General features: G+C 42.8%; 1 protein-coding gene across 4 annotated transcripts in view; it reads right to left on the bottom strand.

Moving 5' to 3' along the window:
* ADCY2 (adenylate cyclase 2) overlaps positions 1-27,789 on the bottom strand; it is a 434,119-nt gene that overhangs the window by 169,626 nt on the left and 236,704 nt on the right. The gene's annotated exons all lie outside the window — the stretch shown is intronic.

Below are 27,789 nucleotides of genomic sequence, written 5' to 3'. Positions count from 1 at the left end.
GAGATATAAGACTGGGTTTAAAATAAGAAATGGGTATGACGTTGATAATTGAAGCATCGAAGTGTTAATGATCACTTCATTTCTAGTTGCAAAATTCCTCCCTCCCGTGTCTTCTATCTGTCTGACTTGAAAGTTAACTAAAATCACACAGGGAGTGATTTCATCAGGAAGAAATAAAGAACTGCCCACCAATTAAGTCTTAGAGAAGTTATTACAGGGGATATAGGATAGTGGATATGGGATAAATGCTATTTATTTTAGAATATGTCCGTGTGTATACACATTTCCCATACCATTGAGAAATATACTCTTTTTTATTGAAGTATAGTTGACTTACAAAATTGCGCCAATCTCAGCTGTACAGCAAAGTGAGTCAGTTATACACATATATACGTTCTTTTTTTTTTAATAGATCCTTATTGGAGTATAATTGCTTCACAATACTGTGTTAGTTTCTGCTGTACAACAAAGTGAATCAGCCATATGCATACATATATCCCCATATCCCGTCCCTCTTGAGCCTCCCTCCCACCCTCCCTATCCCACCCCCTAGGTCATCGCAAAGCACCGAGCTGATCTCCCTGTGCTATGCAGCTGCTTCCCACTAGCTATCTATTTTACATTCGGTAGTGTATATATGTTGATGCTACTCTCACTTCGCCCCAGCTTCCCCCTCCCCCACCACGTCCTCAAGTCCATTCTCTATGTCTACCTCTTTATTCCTGCCCTGCCACTAGGTTCATCAGTACCATTTTTTTTTTTTTTAGATTCCATATATGTGTGTTAGCATATGGTATTTGTTTTTCTCTTTCTGACTTACTTCACTCTGTGTGACAGACTCTAGGTCCATCCACCTCACTGCAAATAACTCAATTTCATTTCTTTTTATGGCTGAGTAATATTCCATTGTATATATGTGCCACATCTTCTTTATCCATTCATCTGTCGATGGACATTTAGGTTGGTTCCATGTCCTGGCTATTGTAAATAGTGCTGTATACATTGCTTTTTTGTCGTCTTTTCCATTATGGTTTATCACAGGATATTGAATATAGTCCCCTGTGCTATACAGTAGGACCTTGTTGTTTATCCATTCTAAATGTAATAGTTTGCATCTACCAACCCCAAACTCCCAGTCCATCCTTCTTCCTCCCCACCTCCCTCGGCAACTGCAAGTCTGTTCTCTATGTGTATGAGTCTGTTTCTGCTTTGTAGATAGATTTATTTGTGCCATATTAATGCAACAGAGTAGAGAGCCCAGAAATAAGCCCACACGCCTACAGTCACTTAATCTTCGACAAAGGAGGCAAGAATATAAAATTGAGAAAAGACAGTCTCTTCAGCACGTGGTGCTGGGAAAGTTGGAAAGTAAATCAATGAAGTTAGAACACACCCTCACACCATGCACAAAAATAAACTCAAAATGGCTTAAAGACTTAATCATAAGACATGACACCATAAAACTCCTAGAAGAGAAATATACTCTTGGTATATAAAACCGGTTTGCGTTTTCTATTTGGGAGTTAAATAACAGTATAATAGTATAGGTCTTCAATAAAGCCTTTCAGTCTGTGCATATTTTGTCACAGAAATGAATATAACAATTATTCTTTTAAAATATTATCAAATGTTTTGCATATAATATGCACTCAGTAAATGCTGAATGACCACTATTTTGAGATGCCATCTGAGTTCCGTTGGGTTACAGCAGCCTCTTAAATTGGATAAACATAGAACAAATTAGTTAGGAAGAAGCAGCGTGCGCAGGGAGGGTGGGATGGAGGACCACATCCTTCACAACCAGCAGACCTTCCATCACTCAGATGCCCGCAACCCTGGGATGGCAGCCAACGGCTCGCCCAGTGATGTGGGACCTTCCTTTGCTACACGTCTCATAGTTTACACCGTCTATCTTTAGGTTAACTGTGCAGTGTTTTTCACATACTAGACTCTGAATTAAAATAATTACATTAAAAACAAACATTCAGTTAATGAAAAACACAATACATTATTAATAACATCTCATCTGTCTTGGGTGGTTGCTATGTGCCAGGCACTGTGCGTGAACCATTAACTCTGACGGGAAGCCCGCGCATTAGGAATGTTATTATGGAAAGTGACCCACGCTCACGCTGCCTGGAGGTGGCAGTGCTTTCATCCTGCTCGGGCTTCACTCATCTACACCGTTCATTCCTTTGGCTCTTTCTGTGTTTATTCCCTCTAATTGTTTTGCATTGCCTCCCTTTAAGAAATACCAGTAGTTTGGGTGACTCTCACAAAAATCATGAGTCACACTATTTCCTACCATCAGACCCACGAAGTCTACTTACTTTGCCTCTTAAACCAGGCTGCAGTTAGATCCAGATACAGTTCAACATATGTTTTAGGAAATGAGTAGAGCCGTGATAGATTCTGGGCTATTCCCAAATTAGTGAAGACTGAGCAAGTCATGAATAGGCACCACATCTCTCATCACAGTTCACATCTTTGGGTCAGAATCTCAGAGCACTTGGCTTCTTCCAGTGCCAAGCTGATCTCAGATGCCTAAGAAATACAATGACAAGAAAGGCTCTGATGGATGAAATTCCCATTGATAACACAATGTCATATTCTTTTCTTTCTACAATTAGAAAATACCTTTGTTTTCTAGATCATCATTTTCCAATGTGTGCTTATTGTTTTTGATTTATCCATGGCGTTCTCTTGATTTCTAGTGATTTCTCACATATTCACGTGTCTTAGTCAAGTTTGTCCAGAGAAAACAGAACCCATAGAATGTGTGTATATCTATCTACTTATCATCTATCTGTCATCTATCTATCTATCTATCTATCATCTATCTATCATCTATTATGTATGTATGTATCTATCTATCATCTTTAATTTAAAGAATTGGATCACGTGATTCTGGGGGCTGATAAGTCTGAATTGTGCAGGGCAGGCGAGCAGGCTGGAATTGATGTTCTTCTGACTTGAGTCCAAAAGCAATCTGCTGACAAAAGTCCCTCTTTCTCAGGGAACCTCAGTGTTTTTTGTTAAGACCTTCAACTGATTGCATGAAACTCACCCACATTATGGAGGGTCATCTGCTTTACTCAGAGCCTACTGATTTAGATGTTGATCTCATCTAAAATATACCTTCACGGCAATATCTAGACTGGTGGTTGACCAAACATCTGAGTACCACGGCCTAGTCAAGTTTACACAGAAAGTTAACTATCACACCGTGGTTTTCCATAGCTTCAGTAATGAAATACATATGTGATAGGAAAAGTATTTAATCTCATCCTTATGAGATTTTCACTAGAGCTGTTTGTGTAGAAATCTAGGAGGATTATATGTTAATTTTTCCTCTCTTTTTCTCCAAAGGAGTAGCAGAGTCACTGAGAAATGGCACAGGTGGGCAGAAGCAAAGAGGTAACATCAATCTGGAGAGCTCAAACCCATCACCAGCGCGTCATCCTGCATCCCTGGTACCATCTGTAGTTGACTCGCCTCACATCTATCTGTTCAACACTTTAGAACATCTTATTTTCAGTGGAGGGCGGGATGTTAAATAAGCAATGGTTTCACTTTTAATGTCCTTTACATTCATGAAATGCTTTAGTTTTAATTAGTTTGGTTAGTTAAAGGCAATAAAATTTTAGTTAACTTTAGTGAAAGTAATAATACACAAAATTATTCTACATCTAAGATGGTGATTTTATTGCTCTACCCACATCAGTACAGAATGTGTTCATTCCAATCAAGAGAATGGCTTCTCCCCTCCTGAACAAGACTTTGGCATGTTGCTTTATTATTTTAGAAGAAAATAGTATTATGTTGACAGTATTAAGAAAAATGAGTGAATCCCATAGTGAATATTGAGAAATAGTTACTCAGAAAAAGAAGTATCTTTTGGAATTTGGAAGCAGATGAACAGTTATCAAAAATACTGGTTCTCCTGCCCCGATATCTCCTTAGGACTGATATTTCCCAATGACAGTGGAGCACACAGTCCTTGCCAAAACATCTTCTAGATACAGGAATCTGAAGGTGGGACACCAAATGGAGAGGAACAATGTTCCTCCTTTCCAGCCATGTCAATCATCCCTGCCAATATACCGTATTTTGTTTACATTTACACTTTTCCTCATTAGGGAAATACAAAAGCCTAGGAGTCAGAGAAATAAACTCCTCCCCTTTTGACAATTTACGAGACAGTTTATTTGCCCATGTGTGTTGAACAGTTCTTTTATTTATCCTAGCCTTAGTCTTTTCCTCCTTCTTCCATACATCTCTTGATAGATACCTGGTTATCCCATCAAATGCCAGGACTGTGCTAGGACACCCATGACACAAACTCTGCCCTCAGGAGTTCTTAGTCTGCATAGAGGACGTCGGGTATGAGACAGATCCCAGCAATGGACTTTGTTGGCTGTCTTACTAGAGCTACATTTCGAGGTACGGATGAGACAGGATGGAAGACCAGTCCAGGGAAAGGAATCAGCAAGCAGGACCCACAGTGGGGGTGGATGGAGCAGGAAGCCAGAAGGGCACAGCGGAGCCCCAGCTCTCAGGTCTGTGGTGTGGGGCAAAGGGCAGGACATTTAGACCTAGACCACCAGGGCAAAGGTCCCCATCCAGACATTATCCACTGCTGTGGGATTTTGGACTTCAGAGACTGGAATGTTAGCTTTGTCGTCGACAGTAGAAGAAAGTTCCACCTACCCTGCATGTTTTCATCGAAGTTCCTAATAATAACATGAAACGTTTCTGGCGTGATGTGGGCACCAAGTAAACGCTAGTTCCCTACCTCCCAGGAAGCCGAGAGAAAGACATCTTTAACGTGTGGGTGGAACGTGGGCACACGGGGAGGTGGTTCCTCTCCTTCCTGGAACTTGGAAAAAGTCATACAAAATTTTCCTCCAAGAATTACACCAAGGGCATCCCTGGTGGCGCAGTGCTTAAGAATCTGCCTGCCAATGCAGGGGACATGGGTTCAAGCCCTGGTCTGGGAAGATCCCACAAGCTGCGGAGCAACTAAGCCTGTGCGCCACAGCTACTGAGCCTGTGCTCTAGATCCCGCGAGCCACAACTACTGAGCCCACGTGCCACAACTACTGAGGCCCATGAGCCTAGAGCCCGTGCTCCGTAACAAGAGAAGCCACCGCAATGAGAAGCCCACACACCGCAACGAAGAGTAGCTCCCGCTCGTCTCAACTAGAGAAAACCTGCACGCAGCAACGAAGACCCAACGCAGCCACAAATAAATAAATTAATTAATTAATTAAAAGGAAAAAAAAAAGAATTACACTGAAAACCAAACATAAATAAACCCAGAACAGACATCTTAAAGAGTAATATGCTGCAGAATGGCATGTCAGAACCCAACAGAGAGCAAGAGAAATGGGCAGTGATGACACACAAGAAAAAGGATGCAGGAGAGGCAAGGGATGATGTGGTCCAGGGAGAGGCTGGACAGGCTCAGGACCACATTGACCAGGGTGTGACCTGTGTGGGCCTCTATGGGGAGATGGAGGTACTCTGGGGACACCGGTGGCCCGGCCATTACAGCAATCCCTCTAGGCCCACTCATTCTGATTCCTGCTCCTGGGACATAATTGCAAATATAACTGAACCTCCAATACACATGGCATAGACTGACCTGCAGACATGAGCATCTTGTTTAGGCAGCAGTGGGATTTCTCAGTGTAAATACATAAATGGTCTGTTTTCCCCTTATGATGCTGGTGTACGTGAGACTGCGCCCACGAGTGCAACACATGCTTGGGATGCCGACAAATTGGGGTGCTGAGCTTCCAAAGTGAGACACCAGCCCCTAGGTGGATACCTAGGACAGGTGGGGGACACCTGTGATCACACAGTACCTTTCAATGCAACAAAAGAAGAGAGCAGGACAGATGGCCCAGTGGTGGCCTGAGCACCAGCTTCTCATTTCAATTGCCTAAAAAGAGAGCCTTTCTTATCGTCCCTCTTTAAACTGGAAGTCTGACTGGAGAGCAGAAACAGTTCTTCACAACTGAAGTCCAATTTTTAAAATGAGTTTTCCATTCAGCAGTGGAAGAAAAAAAAAAAAACCTCACATGTTTTTCAGATTGAACAATTTGTGGTTCTGTCCCTTAGGCTATTTTGCCCCATCTTTTGCCATTAAATGTTTTTTATTAGCTGCTTTATGGAGAGGTTCTTTTGAAATGTTCGTATAACCTCAGTTTTGATGTTTTCCATAAACAGACACTGCCAGTGTTACCTTAAAAAATCATTTCTACTTGACAAGGCTTTGGAGCACTAAACCTGGATGCTTCCAGCTTGCACTCAATGGAAAGGATGGGCTGTTTTAGGCATTGGAGATCCACGCAGAGGCCTCTCCAAAGAGTCATTCTTTGGAAACCATCTTCCAGCCCCAGTTGCTGAGTTCCTTCAGATGTCTCCCCCACCCCTGCAATTCCCAGTTCAGGAAAGAATTCTTGGATAGTGCAGACCACCTACCTCCTTCCCAGAGGGTTCTGGGGCATGCAAAACTCCTTGGAGGGTGTTCCTGGGGGCTAGCGCCAGGGTTTTCACCCAGAGCATTTGGCCTGTCCCGAATGTGTTCCCTCCGCCAGCCTCAGGTAGCGGAGGGCTGCCAATGGTCTTCCAGAAGAACCAGTGTTCAAAGATCAGGATCCCTAAAGGGGCCAGACCTCAATGAGCCCCGCCCCAAGCCTCTCTTAAGGATCCCGAAGAAACACGCTTAATTTGTTCCCCTGGCACGGGATTCCATTGGCCACCCAATGAAGAAGCCATGATGTCTTCAGGGTCTCCCAGTTAAAAGCCACAGTTCTGAGCCCTGGGGTTCTGGGTACCAGGCCGGAGGCTCTGAAAGCGAGGTGTTACACGGGCAGGATATCAAATACAGGGAGAGCATCCAAGGACACGAGCTAACTCTCACATCAGAGTGAATGGCGACAGTGCTGGGGGCCTCCGGGGAAAGCATTTTTCATAGGCCCGGTTATGTTTTCCACCATGTGAAATGCCCGGGCAATGAGCTGGTGCTGGTCTAGGATTTACTGTCTTTTTTTGTGTGTGGCTAAATATGTATCAATCTAGAAGTGATGTACATAACTCGGTCCACTGGAGCCATTTAATACATGCCTATTAGTAGTAGGATTAATAATTCTGCTAGTGATATAAAAAAAAGAGATTATACCTTCTCTCTGTTTTTAATCTGCTTGCAGGACATATATTAAGTTAACCTTAAAAATCCATTCCAATATACATGTGGTGCCAATACTGTTTGATTCCACTTATACGAGGTATCTAGAATAGTCGAATTCATAGCGTCAGATAGTACATTGGTCGATGCCAGGGGCTGGGGCATGGGGGGTGGAGGAGGGGGGAATGGGGAGTTAGTGGTTAATGGGGACAGAGTTTCAGTTTGGGAAGGTGAAAGATTCGGGAGATGGATGATGGTGAGAGTTGCACAACAGCGTGAAGGTACTTTGTGCCACTGAACTGTACAGTTAAATATGGCTACAATAGTATGTTTTATATTATGTGACTTTTACCACAATAAAAAACAACATTGGATTGACACGTATACAGTGATGTGTATAAAATTGATGACTGATTAAAAAAAAAACCAAAAAACCAAACCAAACAAAAACAACATAAAAGAAAACAAGAGATTAACCGATGGACATATTCATAGACTCTAACTCCTCTGGACTACTGGTTAGGGCTCTAGCATCTACCCAACCCAGTTTAATATATTAATACACTAAAGAACGTTTGCTTATCTTTTGCTCATTCAAACTGAATGCGGGGATGTGCTAAGATGCTGCCCTAAAGTCCACAGCTGACCTAAAGAAGCAAGAGAGATAAAGACCTCACACTGTTCTGCAAATAGATGCAGGTTTGGGCAAACTCTGTTCGCTCTCCTGATTTCCTGGCTCTTCCTGACTTTCTGCGCATGTTTCTGAGTATGGCAAGAGTACGCAGAACTTTTCTGAGCTCTTGTTGTCTTCTAAGAAACCCTTAAATAAAAATCTTCTCTCCCTGGAGGTTCTTTACTCAGAGCTGACACCCAGGAAACACTGTCCATTAGGACATCCATGGGTGATGCCATCCAGGCAAGTGGGGGCCGCGGAAGAAGTTCCAACCCGAGTGGCTTTGGGAGAGAAGGGAATAGCTTTCTGGGCAAAGCTCTTCTAGATCGAACACAAAATGTGCCCCAGACCATGTGAGATGCTAGTAAAACCACCATGGTCCCAGCACTGTAAATTAAAAATAGAACAGAAAGCACTATAGCAGCGGTGTGGTGCTGCCAGACGGTCCCTGGGCACCAAGAGGCAGGAGGGCGTCTGTCGACTGGGATGCCTGGGGAGGGGAAACCGAGCTGCTTCTTCTGGCAGCAGCTCAGCCCTGGGGAGGGCGGCAGCTGTTTCTGCACTTGCCGCAGCTGGAGGAAGGAGTCTCAGCTGTGTTTCTGCCTCTGCCCTTGGAAGGGGAGAAACATATTTGCCTCTTGCTTCCAGAATACTAATTGATGCTAAATTTTGAACATTTGCTTGATTGCAAAATGATTATATGCCAGCCTAAGGAGTTCTATTATTCTTTTGACCCCATCATTGTCTCCCTAAAATCTGCAATCTTTGCTTTTTTCTTTTTGGTGTATGTGTGCGCTGGACCAGCAACTTTTATACTATCACTTGAGTGATGGTTATTTATAAAAGTAACGAGGCTGAGTGTATGCGACTGAATAATGGCCTCCCTAAGACATCCACAACCTAATCCCAGAAGCTGCGGACGGGTTACCTTACAAGGCAAAAGGGACTTTGCAGATGTGATTCAGATAAAGATTTGGGATGAGGAGATTATCCTTGATTATCCAGTCGGAGCCAATATAGTCACAAGGACTCTTATAAGAGGGGGACAGAAGGTCATAGACAGAGAAAAGGTGATGTGAGAACAGAAGCAGAGGGAGAGACCAGAAGATGGCACATGGTTCCCTGTGGCTTTGAAGACGGAGGAGGGGCCATGAGCCAAGGTTGGGGGCAGCCTGTAGAAACTAGTTTTGAAACGTGTCCCCTACATATGAACGAGTTCCGTTCCGAGACTGTGTTCGTAAGTCCAATTTGTTCGTAAGTCCAATTTGTTCATAAGTCCAACAAAGTTAGTCTAGGTACCCACCTAACACAATCCTCTGTTTTTACGCTTGCTTCCGGACATCTTGGGCTTGAAATAAAGATACTGTACCACTGTACTCTATACAGTACTGTACAGTGAAGTACACAAAAGCACAACAATTTGTAGAGGATGCACGCACGTGACAATGTACGCCAGACACGTGAACTAACTTAGGTGATTGGACATGCAAATGCACATTCGCATCTGTGAAAGTTAGCAACTTGAAGGTTTGTAGGTAGAGGACTTACTGTACTTACTTCTCTGTTCCTTCTCACCCCAAACAAGGCTGACTATGTGACCTCAGCCAATCAGATGTTTTCTAGGTTTTCTCTTTCTTATTCTTTATTCTTTATCCTGCAAAAGCCTCCTGCCTTCTGCCCCATTTTGCAGTTCTCCGAATGGAGACTGCTTCATGAAGCATTAAATGAAGTTTGTTTGTATCACCTGAATTGTCTTCTTTTATCGTTTTTTAACACTAGGAAAGGCAAGGAAACAAATTCTCCCTTAGAGTTTCCAGAAGGAACAAGCCTTCCCAACCCATCTTAGACTTCTGACCCTCAAAACGGGAAGAGAATACATTTGTGTTATTTTGAGCCATGATTTGTAGTGATTTGTCACAGCAGAAATAGGAAAAAGTACTACCTACGTATAAGGGTGTGGCTACCAGACCAGTGGACCAGGGTGTCCTGGAAAGGAAACCGGTGGGTGGGTGCAGATGTGAAGTGTGCACTGTGGTGGGCTTGGGTGGCAGGGCTGGAGGGCAGAGGTGGGTCACAGCTTACGATGCAGCTGTGAGCACGTGGGCGGGTTTGCCCAGCCTGCAGTGCTTTGTCACGGGGCTGCAGCACTGAGACATGACTCGTGTTACAAACATGGACTTGAGGCCCAGGGAAAGTTTCCGAGGGATGTTCTGAGCTTGACATCTTCTAGTCTTGTTGCCTTCACTAACACTTATTTAATATGATCAATTAATAAAATTGACCAAAATAGATAAAAGAGGGACATACTATGCTCCCCATGATGAGGGTACTCTGGTGATTTATGGGTTGGTGTGGAAAGAAGGCTTTCTCTAGAACAGGGATGCATGGAGTGTGTGAAGCAAACACTGGAACTTCTACTTATGCACATCTTTTAAAACTAAAAGTGAGAGACATCCAAGTACTTAATACCTTGATTTACAGTGGCACCCTCTCTAGGTGACGGCCAGACACACAGGTGTCACCTACAACAGAGGGCGCACCAGCAGGAAGACAGGACTTCCCGGGCAGAGTGCTGGAGCTGGCGTCTCTCCGATGTGTCAGCTCATAGTGTGTGGTGACGCACCTGCTCTAGAACGTTCTGTGTGGTTAATTCTATAGAGAGTAAAATCTGTATAAAACCTCCTAATATGATGGACTTTCATACCACACAGTATTTTCCTGGTTACCTTGTGCATAGACATTAAACTGAAATAGGTATTATGTGTTTTTTTTAAATTTATTTTTTAATTGACGTATAGTTGATTTACAATGTTGTGTTAATTTCTCTTATTTTTTTGTGTGGGTTTTTTTTTTTTTTGGCCAAAATTACAGCAGTCCAAATTTGTTGATATCTCCTGTCACTACAAAACTTCTAATATTATACTATCTTGGAAGTAGTTTTAGACACGCACACACATACACACACGTACAATTAACCTGTTCTTTCAAAGTAAGATCGTCATTTTAACCATGAGGGACAAATTGCTCTTTCTATAAGAACACATGCTATGGAGAAACCATTTGAAAGGCAGGCACTCAGAAATACTACTTCTTTATGTGATTTTCTTGCCAAAAACAATATAAAAACTCTTGGGGCTTCCCTGGTGGCGCAGTGGTTGAGAATCTGCCTGCCAATGCAGGGGACACGGGTTCGAGCCCTGGTCTGGGAAGATCCCACATGCCGCGGAGCAACTAGGCCCGTGAGCCACAACTACTGAGCCTGCGCGTCTGGAGCCTGTGCTCCGCAACAAGAGAGGCTGTGATAGTGAGAGGCCCGCGCACCGCGATGAAGAGTGGCCCCCGCTTGCCACAACTGGAGAAGGCCCTCGCACAGAAACGAAGACACAACATAGCCAAAAATAAATTAATTAATTAATTAAAAAAAAAAAACTCTCATAATTGTACATTTATATTCCTTACAAATAGAATTTTTAAATTCAGTTAAAAATCTCCCAAATGAAGATTCAGTACATCTTGAGCAAATTCAGTACATTTGCTAAAAAATAAAAATGCAATACCCTCTGGTTGATTTGCAAGGACTGATTGACATCAGGAAACAATGGAGCATTTACAGCTGAATTTCATCAAAAAATCTCTGCCTAAGTGCGGACATGATTGGAAAACGAGTATCATGATTTAAAGACCCAGTGTCCAAGTCTTTCCTCGGTTGGATCATTTGATCGTTAAACCAAGTGTCAGAAATAACTGAACTTAAGTACAGAAAAGCACTCTACTGCAAAGTGTTAACCAAATAATTCTTAAGCAGTGAAGCATATTCCATCATAATGCTCTTACCAAAAGTATTCAATATTAAAATAATACTAAATTAAAGCGTCTAGTGTATTTTCAAACTATAAAAAATTACTAAAAGATTATTTTCATTGTTGTCTACCCTTAATGCTAACCTGTTTTATAATGTACTTAAAATATGAACATATATATCTTATGAATAAACAAATATACATGGTTAATATTAACCATGTATATTTGCATATTAAATACGCAGGGTTAATATTTTTTAACCCTGTCTGCACCATAAACACCAGTTTAATGCCCTCTGCCTTAGAGCTATGCCTCCCTGCCCAAATCACCCTTCACTGGCTCCAAAGTAGAGGAAAGAAATAAACACGTGGGCGAAGTCACCCATGCAGGGCAAACGTATTGAGGACCCACGGGGCTTGGTGTTGGGGAGATTGCCTCTACGAGCACGTGGAAGGATGCAGCCCACCTTGCCTCACTGCCGCTCTCTCCTGTTTCCCTGCCGTGATGGTTAGCTTTACGTGTCATTTTGGCAAGACTACGGTGACCAGTTGTTTGGCCAAACAAGTCTAGATGTTGCTAGAAAGGTTTTTTTTTTTTAGACGTTATTAACATTCACAGTCCGCTGATTTTAAGTAGATGAGCTTCCAGCCGTCAGCTTCAAGACCGAAACATCACCTCTTACCTGAACCTCCAGACTGCGGGTCTGCCCTACAAATCGTGGCTTTTCAAGCCGCCACCAATGCGTGAGATAATTCCTTAAAGCAGATTTCTCTGTGTGTATCCGCCCGTCTCCCAGGGGAGCCCTGACTGGTCCACAAGGAAGGGAGCCAAGCTAGAGTCTGCCAGCTTGTCCTGGCCGTGCCTGTTGCTCCTCGGAGGAGGAGAAGGATTGAGGACAGCTCCTCCCCTCCCTTCCTTGCTGGCAGCACACTGGTTTTCTTACCTGCTCCTCGCTGCCTTCCATTTCCCGGGGTCACGTGTCCAGCGGGGGTTCCTGCAGCTGCTTAACTCCACCAGGGACTGGGGCTAAGTGACCTACCTGTGCTACTTGAGGCCAGATCCAAGCCAAGCTCCCCAAGACAGCTTCATCAGTAACAGAGGTGGACCCCTGGTCTCCATCTGTCTGACTTCTGTCTATCCTTCAGTTCACTCTGCTCCCAGGCAGGGCAATGAGGGGGCTGTGTATTGGGCGCCTCAGAGCCCACAGGGCACATGGGCCACGGGGCACAGCTTACAAGCCAACGGTTGATGTCGGGTGTTCCAGGTCAGCGTGGGGATACGTGGGCAAGGCTGTGGGTTCAGAGCGCGAGCAGCTAGCTCTGCAGAGCTGCTGACGGCTGTCGCTCTTGGGGTTGCCTCCCTGGGCTCAGCTGAGACATCAGCCAGGCTGATGGGAGGTCAGGGAGAGTAGAGGGAAGGAGGAAGAGATGACAGGCACAAGGCGAGAGAGGGCTTTGCGTGTCTGGGGGGCTGCAGGTCGGTGGGCAGTAGTGGCATCCTAACGGCTGAGGTCGACCTTCTGAAGAGGGCCTGATTCTACCCCCATTCTCCCTGTAACCTGCTCCTGTGTTGCCATAGCTGCTTGAGTCCCAGCTGAAAAGTCTAGATTTAGGAGCACAAAAGCAAAGAATTATAGTGAAGAGACATGAAAGTTAAGTGTCCGCAATTATATGCCTAGTTCTGTATTTAATCACTGTGTTTACTTAGGCCTGGCTTATCCTCCCGCCGTAGGCAATTCATTTGACACATCAGTTTGGAAAGCTGGTAGTTTGTAAATGAAGGCTCTCCATGGGTACCTGAACAGTTGTGTGTAGCTGGGCCACAAGTCTAAATATAAAGGCGACCTTCCGAAGTACTCCTAGGAAGTTCCACTTCTGTGCAAATTGATTAGACGAATGAAACTGTTTCCTGTAAGTTGTACCACTCTGGTAGAGACGGCTCATAGCACAGGCATTATTTATCCTAGTAACTGGATGTCCTGGTCCCACAAGTGTCCTGTTACAAGCCATGGATATTTGAGGACGAACTGGCAAGTGTAACTCTTAGAAACCACAGAGCTGTGGATTTCAACACCAGATGCTAGAGGTTTTCAGCACGTTTGCAGAGAAACAACAATGATTTTGGTATCAATTTTACCAGACTGCTCTCATTTTCATTCCAAAGCTGGTGGCAAGCAACGCCATAGCCTACACAGTACAGTAACCTGGGTATTATGAAGTTCTTGAATAGAACACAAACACACGCACACACACACTGCTGCACACAAAGGAGACACGTTGGTTCATGCCAAACCTCATCTTAAAGTACACTGCGTTGGAAAGAGCTAAATACTTACACCCTGTTTAACTGGTATTGCAGTGAATAGAGTGAACAGCTGCAGAATAAGAAAAAGTGTACCTACACTGAGAAGCAAACCCTTGCAAAGTTAAAGCCGATGATATTTCTTGTTTCTTTCATCTCAGAATCTGAGTGTCAAGCCTGCTGAAATATCTGGTTTCCAAAAGATTCTCTGCATGAAATACATCTTAGTGCTTTAAATGGAAGCACTGAGAAAACTCAGTATGGTGGCTAATTTTATGGGTCAAGATGGCTGAGCCACGGCGCTCAGATATGTGGTCAAACGTGATTCTAGGTGTTTCTGTGAGAGTGTTTTGGGATCAGATTTATATTCAAATTGGTGGCCTTTGAGTTAAGCAGAGTACCTTTCATAGCATGGTGGGCCTCATCCAATCAGTTGAAGGCCTGAATAGAACAAAAGACTGTCCTCCCAAAGCAAGAAGGAATTCTGCCACAGATGGCCCTTGTTCTCTGGTCTCAAGCTGCCACCCACCCTGCAGATTTCGGACTTGCCAGCCTCCATAACTCTGTAAGCCAATCTCTTAAAACAAATCTCTTTCTATGTCAACACACATCATTTTGGTTCTGTTTCTCTGGAGAAGCTTGACTAATAGATTCAGGATTAATAAAAACTAATGATTCTGTTTCCTTAGCTTCGTGTTCTCAACAGAAGTGCTGCAGTGAATACAAATTTCCTCGCTAATGAGAAGGGAAAACAGAAACTTGCCACAAAAAATACAGTGAACATATCAAAGAACAGCATAGCCCAAGAGTGAAAGCAATCTCAAGAAGAGGGGTTACGGGAATCCATCAGTTCACAGGAAAACCCTGGGAACAGAGAGAGGGCCCATATGGAATGGGAACTTGTGTCCAGGAGAGGCAGTGGTACCCTCTGCCCAGCTGCCGGGTTGCCAAGCAATCCCCGGTTCAGTGCATTTGACCGGAAATCCCCATATTCAGAAAAGTCTGAAGAAGGCAGGGTTGTCACTGCACCTGTAGGTCGGAGCCCTGAAGGCCAGGGACACTCATGTCCATCATGTGGTTCCTTCTATCGGCCTGAACAGCTGGGCAGCTGCATCACACCATGTCACGGCTGTCCCCTTGCAGGGTCTTATGACTCTGCAGGAAAATTATTTGCTGGGAATTCCGACATCTGATTTCCAGCAGAGAGAAAAGCAAAGGTCTGGATTGTGTCCATCTGATGGGATACTGTGGCAGGGGCTTTGATGTGAGGGGTCATTTCAGAGGCATGGGGTGGGCACTGGTTGGTCCTCGATTCGAAAACGTAGGTCATTAACCCTCTACACTAGTTAAACCCTTAGGAGGAAAGAATAGTTCTGTTGAGCACTTTGCTTATGGGTTAAAAATCAAAAAGGCACCCTTGTGTGTACCTGTGTGTGAGGGGGTGGAGGCAGAGCACAGACAGAGACGGAAGGCATAGATGGCCTGGGGACGCAGAACCACGGGCAGCATCCTGTGGCATACGGCCCTGCTCAGCCCTCCTGGGTACCTGTGCCAGAGGCAGACTGCCCCACAGGGCGCAGCTCTCGTCCCGTCTTCCCGGAAGACTTCACCCTCACCTGCACGTCTACAGCAAAGTACCCACGATGAGGGGGGCAGATACTCAGTTAGCCTCACTGATTTTCAACGACCCGCCACTCACGCCCATCCAGTCCCACTGTGCGCTAGCGCTTTCCACGCAACGTCGCTGGGCGGTGTATGTTAGTATCACCTGTTCAGAATATGATGGCTCCATCATAGAAGACTGTACGCCCAGGGGCTCCTCCCCCTCCCCACTATATCTGAACCCGGTGAACTCTGTTGTTCCTCCTTCCGAAGGATTCCTGTCTCACATCTCCCTGAGCGGGTTGAACTGCATCCCATGTCTCGCCATCTTGCTTTTGTCCTGAAGTGACAAAACACTGCCATCTGGAGGTCGGCATCCAGTCCTCCCGGCGCCGTGAGGTGGGAAAGGATGTTTGGCCACAGGGTTACCTCGACAGTGAGGATCCCAGGTTCACTTTGACATGAGATACTAAAAATACTGGCAACCATATACAGTCTTTCTGCTCAATATTATTCAGTGAATGAATCTATATTCCCCAGTTAGTTCTCGCAGCGTGCTGATTACTCTGGATCCGTTGGTTAATCTTGTTTTAAAGAATCCTGGGGGCTTCCCTGGTGGCGCAGCGGTTGGGAGTCTGCCTGCCAATGCAGGGGACACGGGTTCGAGCCCTGGTCTGGGAGGATCCCACATGCCGCAGAGCAACTAAGCCCGTGAGCCACAATTACTGAGCCTGCGCATCTGGAGCCTGTGCTCCGCAACAAGAGAGGCCGTGACAGTGAGAGGCCCGCGCACCGCGATGAAGAGTGGCCCCCGCTTGCTGCAACTGGAGAAAGCCCTCGCACAGAAACGAAGACCCAACACAGCCATAAATAAATAAATAAAATTAAAAAAAAAAAAAAAAAAGAATCCTGACAATTTTTAAAGCATAGCATCAGTATGTAATCAATGCAAGCCATTTAAGGAAGTGTTTCAGAAAACAGTAGCTCACGTCTGTGGAGAGCGCTGTACGGGTCAGAGCTGTGCTAAGTGCCTTCCATCCTTCCTTTATAAGACGCAGCTCCTGGGCAACCAGGAAGCATCTGAACCCAGAATGTGCAGCTCCGGGGGCGTCTCCCGCGTGGCGATCGGACACAAGTGGGAGGGGGCTTTGCTTGCTTTTCCCACAATTCCTAAGCCATAATAAACAAGGTTATAAAAATTATGTAGTTACTTCAGAGAAGTAAAGTTTGGGCTTTCTTACAGTTCCAGTAATGGGTCCTGAAAACATTCAGGAATAACAATAAAAGCAGCAAAGAAACACAACCCAATAAAAAGCCAAGAAAATAGAATTCCTCCCTGATGCCATCAATTTGCAGATACCGTGGGATCACTTGGCTCCAGCCTTGAGGCAGAGGAAACAGGCACCGTGAATCCTACTGACACAAAAGCCAAGAGGCCTTCTGTGGGAGGTGTCAATCCCAAGCCCAGACATGTGTCTCTAGATACCTTAGCATCTAAAACCTAACAGGGATCTAGAAGTGATTCTAAAACTTGATGGAAACATTTATGTTCTGGCCACTAATATCTCCGAAGCACATATTTCAGAAAGGTACTATGGCTAGGAAGCAATACTCATTTACGTATTTTTTTCCTAAATGAACATTTCCTTGTCTCAAGGTTCAGCCTCACTTTTTAGTATTTCAGGACTTCATAGGTTACTTATCCAGACTACTGATGTCAATATGTGGGCCATCACGTTTTCCAGACTCCTGCAAAGAGTAGACTTTGCACCTTTCTTTAATGCTTCTCCTCCTCTCTCTGCTGGACCTGCAGCCAGGAGGCTTTCTCCCCCGCTGCCCTGTTAGAACCTGCTGGAACTGCTCTCCTTGAGGACACAGCTGATTGTTTGCCTTCCTTCTGAAACTCTTTATTTACTTGGCTTTCTGAGCACCACCCTGGCCCACCTCCCCACCTGCTACAGGATTCATCTCTTCTTAGTGCCCTTTGCTGACATCTCCTTTTCTCCTGGGTCTTTGGACATCAGGGTCCCTTGTTGGCTGAGTCCAATCTCAGAGCCTTGAATCAATATGCTGGCTACCCTCAGTGTGCGTCCACAGCCCAGCCCACGGCCCTGGACTCCAGACTTACAGCTCCAACTGCCTTCTCAACACTTCTCCTTGGATTTCTAAACTGAACTCCTAATTTGCCCCACAAACTGCCTCATCTCCCAGGAGCCAAGATTTATTCATCCCGAGTGATGGTAAAACATGAAACCTCATGTTTCTCGTGAGAGGGAAAAGCACGTGATAATATTTCACCCTCATTAAACACATGAAAATAAATGGTCTCAATTGCAGAAGATTATCTAAGGTAATTTTAGCTTGAATCAATAAGTAAATATTCCTGATGGCATCTTCCGTGTTCTAAATAATAAGGTAATTACAGACGATCTAAAGACTAATAAGCTACCTACTATTTCTTGAGCTATGTGTGCCAGGAAAAGAGTAAACTCTTTACATCTTGTATTCATTTCATCCTCACTAAATGCTGCAACATGGGATAGGGATGATTACCATCCTCATTATTACATCTTGGAAGTTTGAACAAAGAGAGCGTTTTGCCTGACATTTCACAAGTGAGCCAAACCCAAACCCAGGCTGGCTGGATCCACTGTCCACACTCCAGGGGAGGGTTATGGGAGTTGTTCTGGGAAAAGGAAAGGAACAGAAGGAAATATTCTGAAATCCAAATTTCTTAGTAATTGTACCTAGTGTTAAAAAAAAAAAACCAACAACAACTGTTAACAGACCTACTAGTACATTGCATTTAAATCCAAGCCCTCCCCTGTCTACACCTGCAATCCCAGTAGAGTCAAGCGAATTGAAACGTTATCAGTTCCAACATAATGTAACATGGAAAAAACCCAGAATTGTGGAAGTTACTTTTTCTGTCCATTCCAAAATCTCATTCCCTTTTCCCCGCTTTTGTTTTTTTTACATTATATTTTCCCTCTGGATAATATTTCATTGCTTTTCCTACAAAATTCACTGCAGAACTTATGTAACGACGAGAGTTAGCATGTCATGGTTAGGGCAAGTCCCAGGGGGAGAGAAGATCTTTTCCTAGAAATGAAGGGAAGCAGTAATTCCAAGATATTCATAAAGAACTCAAGCCTTGCCCTCTTGATTTAATATGTGCGTGTTTAACAAAATAAAAGCAGTGTCAGAAGAGCCACTTTCACATCAGACACTGAGACCCAGACACACAACCTCTTTGACGTCCTCACAGGGACAATGGGCTCCATCTGATAAAAGGAATTATAAAGGACGGATGAAATTTGCAGAGTGGTATACAAATGTTTCCTCTTATCATTAGCACTGGTAGCAATTACACAGAAAATGTAATGGCAATTTTTTTTTTATAGCATATCCAAAATGTATCCTACCTTCAGGGGTAGATAAAAGAAATATTTGTCTATGTTGTTATGTTTACAATATTTCCACACTATAAAAGATCAAGGGCAAAAAATTTTTATGGTTAAAACTTGAAAGCTGGATTTTCCTTCAGCAAGAGAAACAGCAATTTTAATCAGTCTTTCCCATCAGTCTCTCCCTTTCTGTTTTTTCCTCTCTCTCTCCTGTAATGTAAATGGCTCAATATTTTTATACATGTCACTGCTTAAGGTAATGGAAAAGGTAATGGAAGTGCCCATAGTTATAATCAGAGAATGATTTAAAACTCTTACCTTTTATAGTTCTATTGATCCTTTTTTATGTCTGTGATAAATGTTTATAAATCTGCTTAGGGCTGGAAACCTCAGCAGGGTGAAATAAATTTGAAGAAGTGGAGGTGGGAGGATATTGTCATTAATAGACATGAAATTTATTTACTAGAAGAGGCAATCATTAAGCCAATTGCACTTTTTACATAGGTCCCTCTATAGTCTTGCCCAACAAATGGCTTTAATGAAGAATCCTTTGATGCTGGGTTTCAAATCAGGACCCCTGGGCCCTAGGCTCAAGACAGCTGCTGGTCACCCCGGCAGTTACATGACCCAGAAGGAAGAAGAAGCTGCTAAACTGCTGGACGAGCCCCATGCACCATCTGCAGACCTTTGCAGGCCTCCTCTCTGCCAAACCTCCAAGGAATGGTACGCCTAACCATTGAGCAAGGTCTCGTCAGCAATTTGTCCCATCAGCATCTTTATATGCCAACAGTACTCCCTGGGCAACTGTCCTACGAACAGAGAGAAATAATTTCTGTTCCCAGGGAGGAGTTCCCAGAACCAAGCCGCCTCACTCAATTCCTTTTTATTAAAATGTGGGGGGCTTCCCTGGTGGCGCAGTGGTTGAGAATCTGCCTGCCAATGCAGGGGACACGGGTTCGAGCCCTGGTCTGGGAGGATCCCACATGCTGCGGAGCAACTGGGAGTTGTGAGCCACAACTACTGAGCCTGTGCGTCTGGAGCCTGTGCTCCACAACAGGAGAGGCCGCGATAGTGAGAGGCCCGCGCACCGCGATGAAGAGTGGCCCCCACTTGCCGCAACTAGAGAAAGCCCTTGCACAGAAACGAAGACCCAACACAGCCATAAATAAATAAATAAATTAATTAATAATAAAAAAAATGTGGGAAAACATCTCTTCCTTCTGCCCTATTTTCTTTTTCATTGCTCCTTATTCCATAAGGCTCTAAAGCACTGCATGTTTTTGAGAAAGAACTTCTGCACAGTCTCTAAGCATCATTTCATTTAGAACAACAGCAGCCATACTGGAATGTGTACAAGGTGCGAGAGGGTGGGGAGGAAGGCCAGGACATGCTCGCACTCAGTGGCCTCACAATTGAGGAAAATCTTCAGGATTTGCGTTTCTGGAGGTGCGCTTGGGCTCCTCACATCTATTTTTTCACTCACATAGTTAGTGCTGTGAAACATTTTTTTCTAGCATTACTACTATCCCTGATCTTGAGGTGCTCTGTGTAACTTCATTCTTTCTTGCTTGAGGCCTGATTTGTAATGTACCTGTGATTTGTCTTTATCAGGGGTGGTAAGACATGGATACACAGGAATGACGGTGATGGAAGAAGTTTCTATACTTACAGATCCCTTGGAACAGGAGGCGTGGCATGCCATGCAGGGCCACGGGGTCAACTGGAGGAGAGGCAGTGAGGGGGAAAACGTGGGCGAGTTTTTCTGTGGTTTCCATGGGAAAGGGGAGGCAAGGGAGGGCAAGCAGACTGGCTAGTTTGCATAATCACAGTAGGCTCTGGGGCCGTGGCTTGATGTCTGGTACCTGGCCTTGGAGTGATTAGGGCAGACGGACCATGGTCTGAGGCGTGAGAGCCTGACAGAGGAGGTGGTTGGGGTATTGGCCCTGGATTGGTTGGTTTACATATGAAAAGTGTCCAAGCAGACAAGTCTTTTTCTCTCTGCATGGATTATCTCGAGGGGGCAGTCTCCAGGAAGAGCAAGGCCAGATATCAAAACATGAGAAAATACAGAAAATAAAAAGCCATGTGTGCTACAGGGCTCTCTGTGTGGTGGCCAGTATTCTAGAGGCCGTGCATTTATTATTTCTGAGCGTGCTCGCTCAGGGACAGAGAAGTGAAGGGCGGTGAGTTGGAGTGTGTGTGTGCCCGTGTACACGCAGACCAGGGAAGGTTACATCTCATCCACGGCGTAGTGAAAACACTGCTTGCAGACAATTCCAGTGACATAGCAGAGGCTCAGTCACAGAAACAACACTCTCAGAAAGCAGAAACTGCCGTTGTTTAGGTAGAGACAAAAGAAGAAAAATGACAATTATACAGTATCCAAGTACTGCAGAGAGTCTTGCAATGGAAGAGTGGTTACTGAGGGAAGTGGTTTGATGATGATGATGATGATGATGATGATGGTGATGACGATGATGGTGATGGTGATGGTGATGGTGATGATGGTGATGATGATGATGATGGTGGTGATCATGGTGATGATGACGATGATGATGATGATGATGATGATGATGATGGTGATGGTGATGATGGTGATGGTGATGATGATGAGTATTGACGATGTTAATATTTATTGACATCTTTCAATAAATAATAAGGCATAAATCTCCCTAAAGAGGAGTTCCTACATGAGGTCAGCAAGGTTTCACTTCTCTGATACCATGTGCTGTCAACTTCCCTGTCACAGATGGGAAAATCACTGCCAATGAGATGAAATAAGCAGATAGGAGATTCCTAGGGGATGAATTTGGAAATTTGGGTTGTTACCACTTTTTGGCTATTATGAATAATACATAGTGATCCAATAAACACTAACGTGCAAGTTTTTGTGTGGACATATGTTTTCATTTCTCTTGAGTATGTACCTAGGAGTATAATTGCTGGTTCATATGGTAACTCTATGTTTAACTTTTTGAGGAACTGCCAGGATGTTTTCCAAAGCAGTGACATCATTTTACAATTCAATCACCAGTGTACAGGGATTCCAACTTATCTGAATTCTCCCCCAAACTTGTTACTTTCTGTCTTTTTTATTGTAGTCATTTTAGTGAGTGTAAAGTGATATCTCAGTGGTTTTGATTTGCATTTTCCAGATTGCTAATGATGAGAATCTTTTTATGTGCATATTGGCCATTTGTATATCTTCTTTGGAGAAATGCATATTGAGATCCTTCAGCTCTTTTCAATTGGAGTATTATGGAATTTTTTGTCACTGAGCTGTAAGAGTTCTATATATATATTCTTAATACAACTCCCTTCTCAGATACAGGATTTGCAAATATTTTCTCCCATTCTGTGAGCTGTCTTTTCATTTTCTGGATGGTGTCCCTTGAAATGCAAGTTTTAAATTTTGGTGAAGTCCAATTTACTGATTTTTTTCTATTGTACTTTTAGTATCACATCTAAGAAACTGCTTAATCCTACATCATGAAGATTTATGGCTATATTTTCTTCTAAGTGTTTTACAGTTTCAGTTCTTACATTTAGGTCTTTGAACCATTTTGAGTTAACTTTTTGTAGATGGTGTGAGGAAGGGGTCCGACTGCATTCTTTTGCATGTGAGTATCCAATTATCACAGCATCATTTGTTGAAAACATTATTCCTTCTTTATTGAATTATCTTGGCACCCTAGTCAAAAATAATTGGTTACAAATGTGATGCTTTATTTGTGGACTTTCCATTCTATTACACTGGTCTGTATTTATGCCAGTATCATACTTTGTTGATTACTATAGCTTTGTAGGAGTTTTGAAATCATCAAGAATGAGTCCTTCATATTTGTTTTTCGTTTTCAGTATTATTTTGGTTGTTCTGGGTCACTTGCATTTCCACATGAAACTTAAGATCACATTCTCAATTTCTATTTATTCTTCTCCATTTGTGTGCTATTACTGTTGCACACAACAATAATTATTGCACACAGTCATTGCTATTATAGTGTGGTATAGTAGTATACATATTACATCTATATAGTCACAACCTCAAGAAACACCTTGTTATAATTATTATTGTACACAATTTTATGTCTTTTAAAGAAGAGAGAGAAGAAAGAAAAACAAGTATATATTCATAGAGTTTGTTATATTTATCTTTTTAACATGAATTTTTTGGTTGACGGGTATTTTTTTCCCTTTCAGTGCTTTGAATATGCCATCCCACTGCCTTCTGGCCACCATGGTTTCTCATAAGTCAGCTGTTATCCTCATTAAACTTCTCTTGTAAGTGATGAGACATTTTTCTCTTGCTGCTTTCAAGATTTTCTCCCTGTGGTTGGCTTTTAGCATTTTCAGTATGAAGTATCTGGGTGTGGATCTCTTTGTATTTATAATACTTTTAGATTCTTGGATATATCAGTTTTGGGGAAATGCTCACAATTATTTCTTTGAATACTTTTTTCTGCTTTCTCTCTGTCCTCTCCTTCTGGACCCCCACTATGTTCATGTTGGTGCACTTAATGGTTTCCTACACTTCTCTGAAACTGTGTTCATCTTTCCCCATTCTTTTTCTCTCTGTTGTTCAGTCTGCATAATATTTATTGATCTATCTTCAAGTTTACCAATTCTTTCTCTTGCCAATTCAAATCTACTACTGTTGACCCCTTTTAGTGAATTTTTCATTTCAGTTATTGTACTTTTAATTCTGTAATTACCACTTGGCTCTTTTAGAATTTCTGTCACTCTATTGATATTTTCTATTTGATGAGACATTGTCATCACACCTTCCTTTACTTCTTTTAGCATATTTTTTAAAATATTTGAGCATATTTATTGTGACTGCTTTGAATTTTTGTCTTCTATGTTCCAGGGATATAGTGATAAACCAAATTTTCAAAGTTCCTTCTATAACGATGTTTACTTTTTAACTGAGTGATAAAACCAGGTGTCATCAATCTATGGCCCACTGGCTAAATCTTGTTTCCCACCCATTTCTCAATGGCTTATAAGCTAAGAATGGTTTTTACATTTTAAAATGTAAAGTGTGTGTGTGTATGTGTAACAATATGCCTTTGATGAGACCAGTGGTTTGATTTTACCTCTTGGCCCACAAAACTTAAAATGTTTATTACCTGGCCCTTTACTGAAAAAGTTTACTAACTTCTGATATAGACAAGAGGCAAAAAAAAGTGAAAAATAAAAGAATAAAAAAGGAAAAAAGGGAAATGATGTAATGCATTGGTAAGTGCTACTAAACAATACTGTTGGGTCAGGGAAGGATCATGGTGGTACTATTATCAGCATAGTCTCAGGGTCACCACTAGGGGCTGGCACTGGAGCAGAGACTTCATGGTAGGAAGGCAGAGAGCAAAGGGAACAGCGAGTGTCAGAGTCCTTTTGCAAAATGCACCCAGCCAAAGAGAAAAAAAGCACAGTGCAAAAGCAGATACCAAAATCCACAGATGCTCAAGTCCCATAGTTGGCCCTCTATATCCATGGTTCCACATCAATTGGTTCAACCAACCAGACTGTGTAGTACTTTAGTGTTTATTGAAAAAATCCATGTATAAGTGGACCTACACAGTTCAAACCCAAGTTGTTTAATGGTCAACTGTAGTTTCCTTCCTCTTTCCCTCACTCTCTGCCTACAAATGCATATAATAGTATGCAGATTAGGGAAGGTTACATTTAGATCTTCCAGACTCTCAGAACTAGTTACATTTATGGTGCTTGATGAAGAACACTGAGATTTCAGCTGTGTTTGCTATAAACTGACTATGCATCGGGAGAGAAATAGTGTCCAGAGAACTCAAATTTCTGTGCTGAATCCTATATGAAATCAGAATGTAAACAAAAATAATTTTGATATCAATTCTCCTTTCCAAATCAATACAATATTTGTAGTTCAATAACATTCTATTCAGTTGTTATTCCAAGTGAGGAGCAGAACAGGAAAATAATATTACTTCTGCTTTCAAAGTTATCATATTGTTTGAGAAAAGAACAAGGCAATTCCTTCAGTGAGTATATCTCTAAATATTAAGAAGATCACACTTGTGTGACTCTGAGAATGTAAAGATGATAAGCATTTTCTTAGCCAGAGGAGTGATTTATTAGATGGTTTTATGTCCAGTAAGCTTTAGTAGCTTAACTTCTGAGCCATTATTGTTTGTGTAACCCATAGCTAAGAGCAAAAGAATTTATCCAATTCTATTGTTTATCAGAACTTGACAGCATATTTATTCTGCAATGGTGGAAATGGCTTGCATCACGAATTTAAAATAATACCTTCTTGCTCATCAAAATTCTAGTAAATAACATAAAATGATTCTAATTCATTTTATCTATATTTTAAAATGTCTAAGTTTTATGACTCAAGATTAGTTTATTTTATATATTTCAGTTCTCACAATAAGCCCATCTTTCTGTCCCTAGGCATTTTACTTGACAAAGATTTTCTTAAATTATTAAGAAACTCTGCCTTTTTCTATTGCCAGGAAATGTGCTTTGGTGAGGGTGTCCATTATCTGAAATGACTAGAATGAAGAATACTGACATTCTTGGGTCACCAATTGATGATATTTGTGGTAGAATATACTTCTAGTCTAAATAGTATTTTTTCCATTATGTCATAGTAGTACTCATCCTTGTAAATGCAAAGATAACTGTGAACTTAAGAAACTACTTTAAGTGGATGCTTTGCTCTGAAGAGCTTCTTGTAATGAGCATACATGAATTTCTAAAATTCTCAAAAGTAATTAGCTAATAAAATAGGAGTAATGTGCCATGAGAAATGAACCCCATGCCCACGGGATAGAAACGAATGTCCACAGATAGGAAGGAGTTAAAAGCTTAGTGGCAACAACTCAACATCACAGCCAGAATTTGAGATGCAACGAAAATGAAAGAAGGAAACCAGTCATAGAATTTTCTTTGAAGGTTTCTGAGATATTGAAAATAAGGTGGGTAAAATGTAAAATCACGGGCTATTAGGCAGGTAGGAGGTCTATTGAGGTTCAGAACCCTCATTTTACACACGAGGAAAATGAAGCCCAGTGAGCACTGAAATCACTCAGAAGTGTGCCTTTCCCCTGGGCCCCTCCAAGGGGAAGCGAGAGTAAGGCAGAGGGTCTGATTATTTGTCCCTTTGCTTTGTACTTTAAGTTTGAAATATTTCAATGCAGAGAGAAAAAGAGAACATCAGGAAACATCAAAAGTCAAGGACAGAGCTACTCTCTCACTTCATCCCAGCTTCCGCTTCCCGCCCCTGTGTCCTCAAGTCCATTCTAGATGTAAAATAGATAGCTAGTGGGAAGCAGCCGCATAGCACAGGGAGATCAGCTCGGTGCTTTGTGACCACCTAGAGGGGTGGGATAGGGAGGGTGGGAGGGAGGGAGATGCAAGAGGGAGGGGATATGGGGATATATGTATACGTGTAGCAGATTCACTTTGTTATACAGCAGAAACTAACACAACATTGCAGTGCAATTATATTCCAATAAAGATGTGAAAAAAAAAGTCAAGGACACTTTGATCTGCAGCAATTAGAAGTGATGATTCTTTGTAGAACTTTATGTACCTCTAAAATGTTGCCAAATGCTGGTGGAGAGAGAATAGAAGGCACAACTAAGAGGTCAAAGGTCCAGCAACACACCAGCTGGTTTACAGCCTTCATTCTTGGTCCCTCTGTATCTTCTAATAGTTGTTACTTTGTTAATTTTTAAGAAGTGTCAAAAGCATTGCAGATTTCCAAAAGTTTAGATTGAGGCTACTTTTCCGCATAATATTCAGGGGTACGTCTCAGTGTTCATGCAGTAGGTGAATCCCTGTGCAAAACCATCAATTCACAACTCACGGAGACCAGAAGCCTGCGAGGTTTAAGATCCACACACAACCTCCGCCTGGCGACTAAGGGCCCAGGTGCACGGCATGCTGGCTGTCATTCAGTAATGCTCCGGATCCCTGACTTACGTGCTTCATCCCTAGAACAGCCCCGTGGGGTGGGGCAGATTCCTACCACTATTCACATTATACAGACCAGGAGATCCAGGCGCAGGGAGGTTAAAAAGCAACAACCAAGTCAAACAAAAAACACGTGCCCAGGGTCAGTCACACCAACAGGCAGGGCTCCACGTTAGCAGTTGAAAGGCACATATACACTCCAAGGAAGGACAGAAGGGTCTGCTCAGTGAGGGGATTCTGGTTAGAATGGAGGTCCTCAACCTTTCCTGAGAGCACCGAACTTTCTTACAGTAGCTTTTTACAGGAGGCAAGCTTCAGGCTGAACGCGTCAGGATGACACTGGGACACGTGGAAGTAAAGAAAAATGCTCCCAAGAGCAAGTTATTCCCAAATGAAGCCTATTCCTGAGTCTTGCCTTCAGGAATTTGGGTGAAATTGCCCATCTGCACAACCTTTTGCTAAAACCTCAGTAATTCCCTGCCATATGTATGTATGGCAAAAACACCACAGCATGAGACGATTCTATGTAATGCGATATTTATGATATTTATAAAGAATTCGGTTCCCTCAGATGAAAGATGTTATGTAAATGCAGGTACCAATAACGCTGAAATGAATAACATGCTTCAGGGGATTCTGACTTTCACAGCTTAAATGTAATAAGCTCTTTTTACCTGGTCCTTAAACCGAGATCTTACTGCACATGGATGAAAGAAAGATATTAAAGCCTCAGTGTATGAAACTGCATAATTCAGGATGGCTTTTCCTTACATAAGCAATGCCTTTTTCCTTTGTAATGAAATTTGAATTACCACTTAAAGAGTTTTTCAAATTTAACACAGGACCTGCTT

This window comes from Balaenoptera musculus, chromosome 3 (assembly GCF_009873245.2).
Source record: "Balaenoptera musculus isolate JJ_BM4_2016_0621 chromosome 3, mBalMus1.pri.v3, whole genome shotgun sequence".
NCBI classification, from domain to species: domain Eukaryota; kingdom Metazoa; phylum Chordata; class Mammalia; order Artiodactyla; family Balaenopteridae; genus Balaenoptera; species Balaenoptera musculus.
Note: the sequence above shows the minus strand (reverse complement) of the source record. Positions and strands in the feature narration are given on the sequence as shown.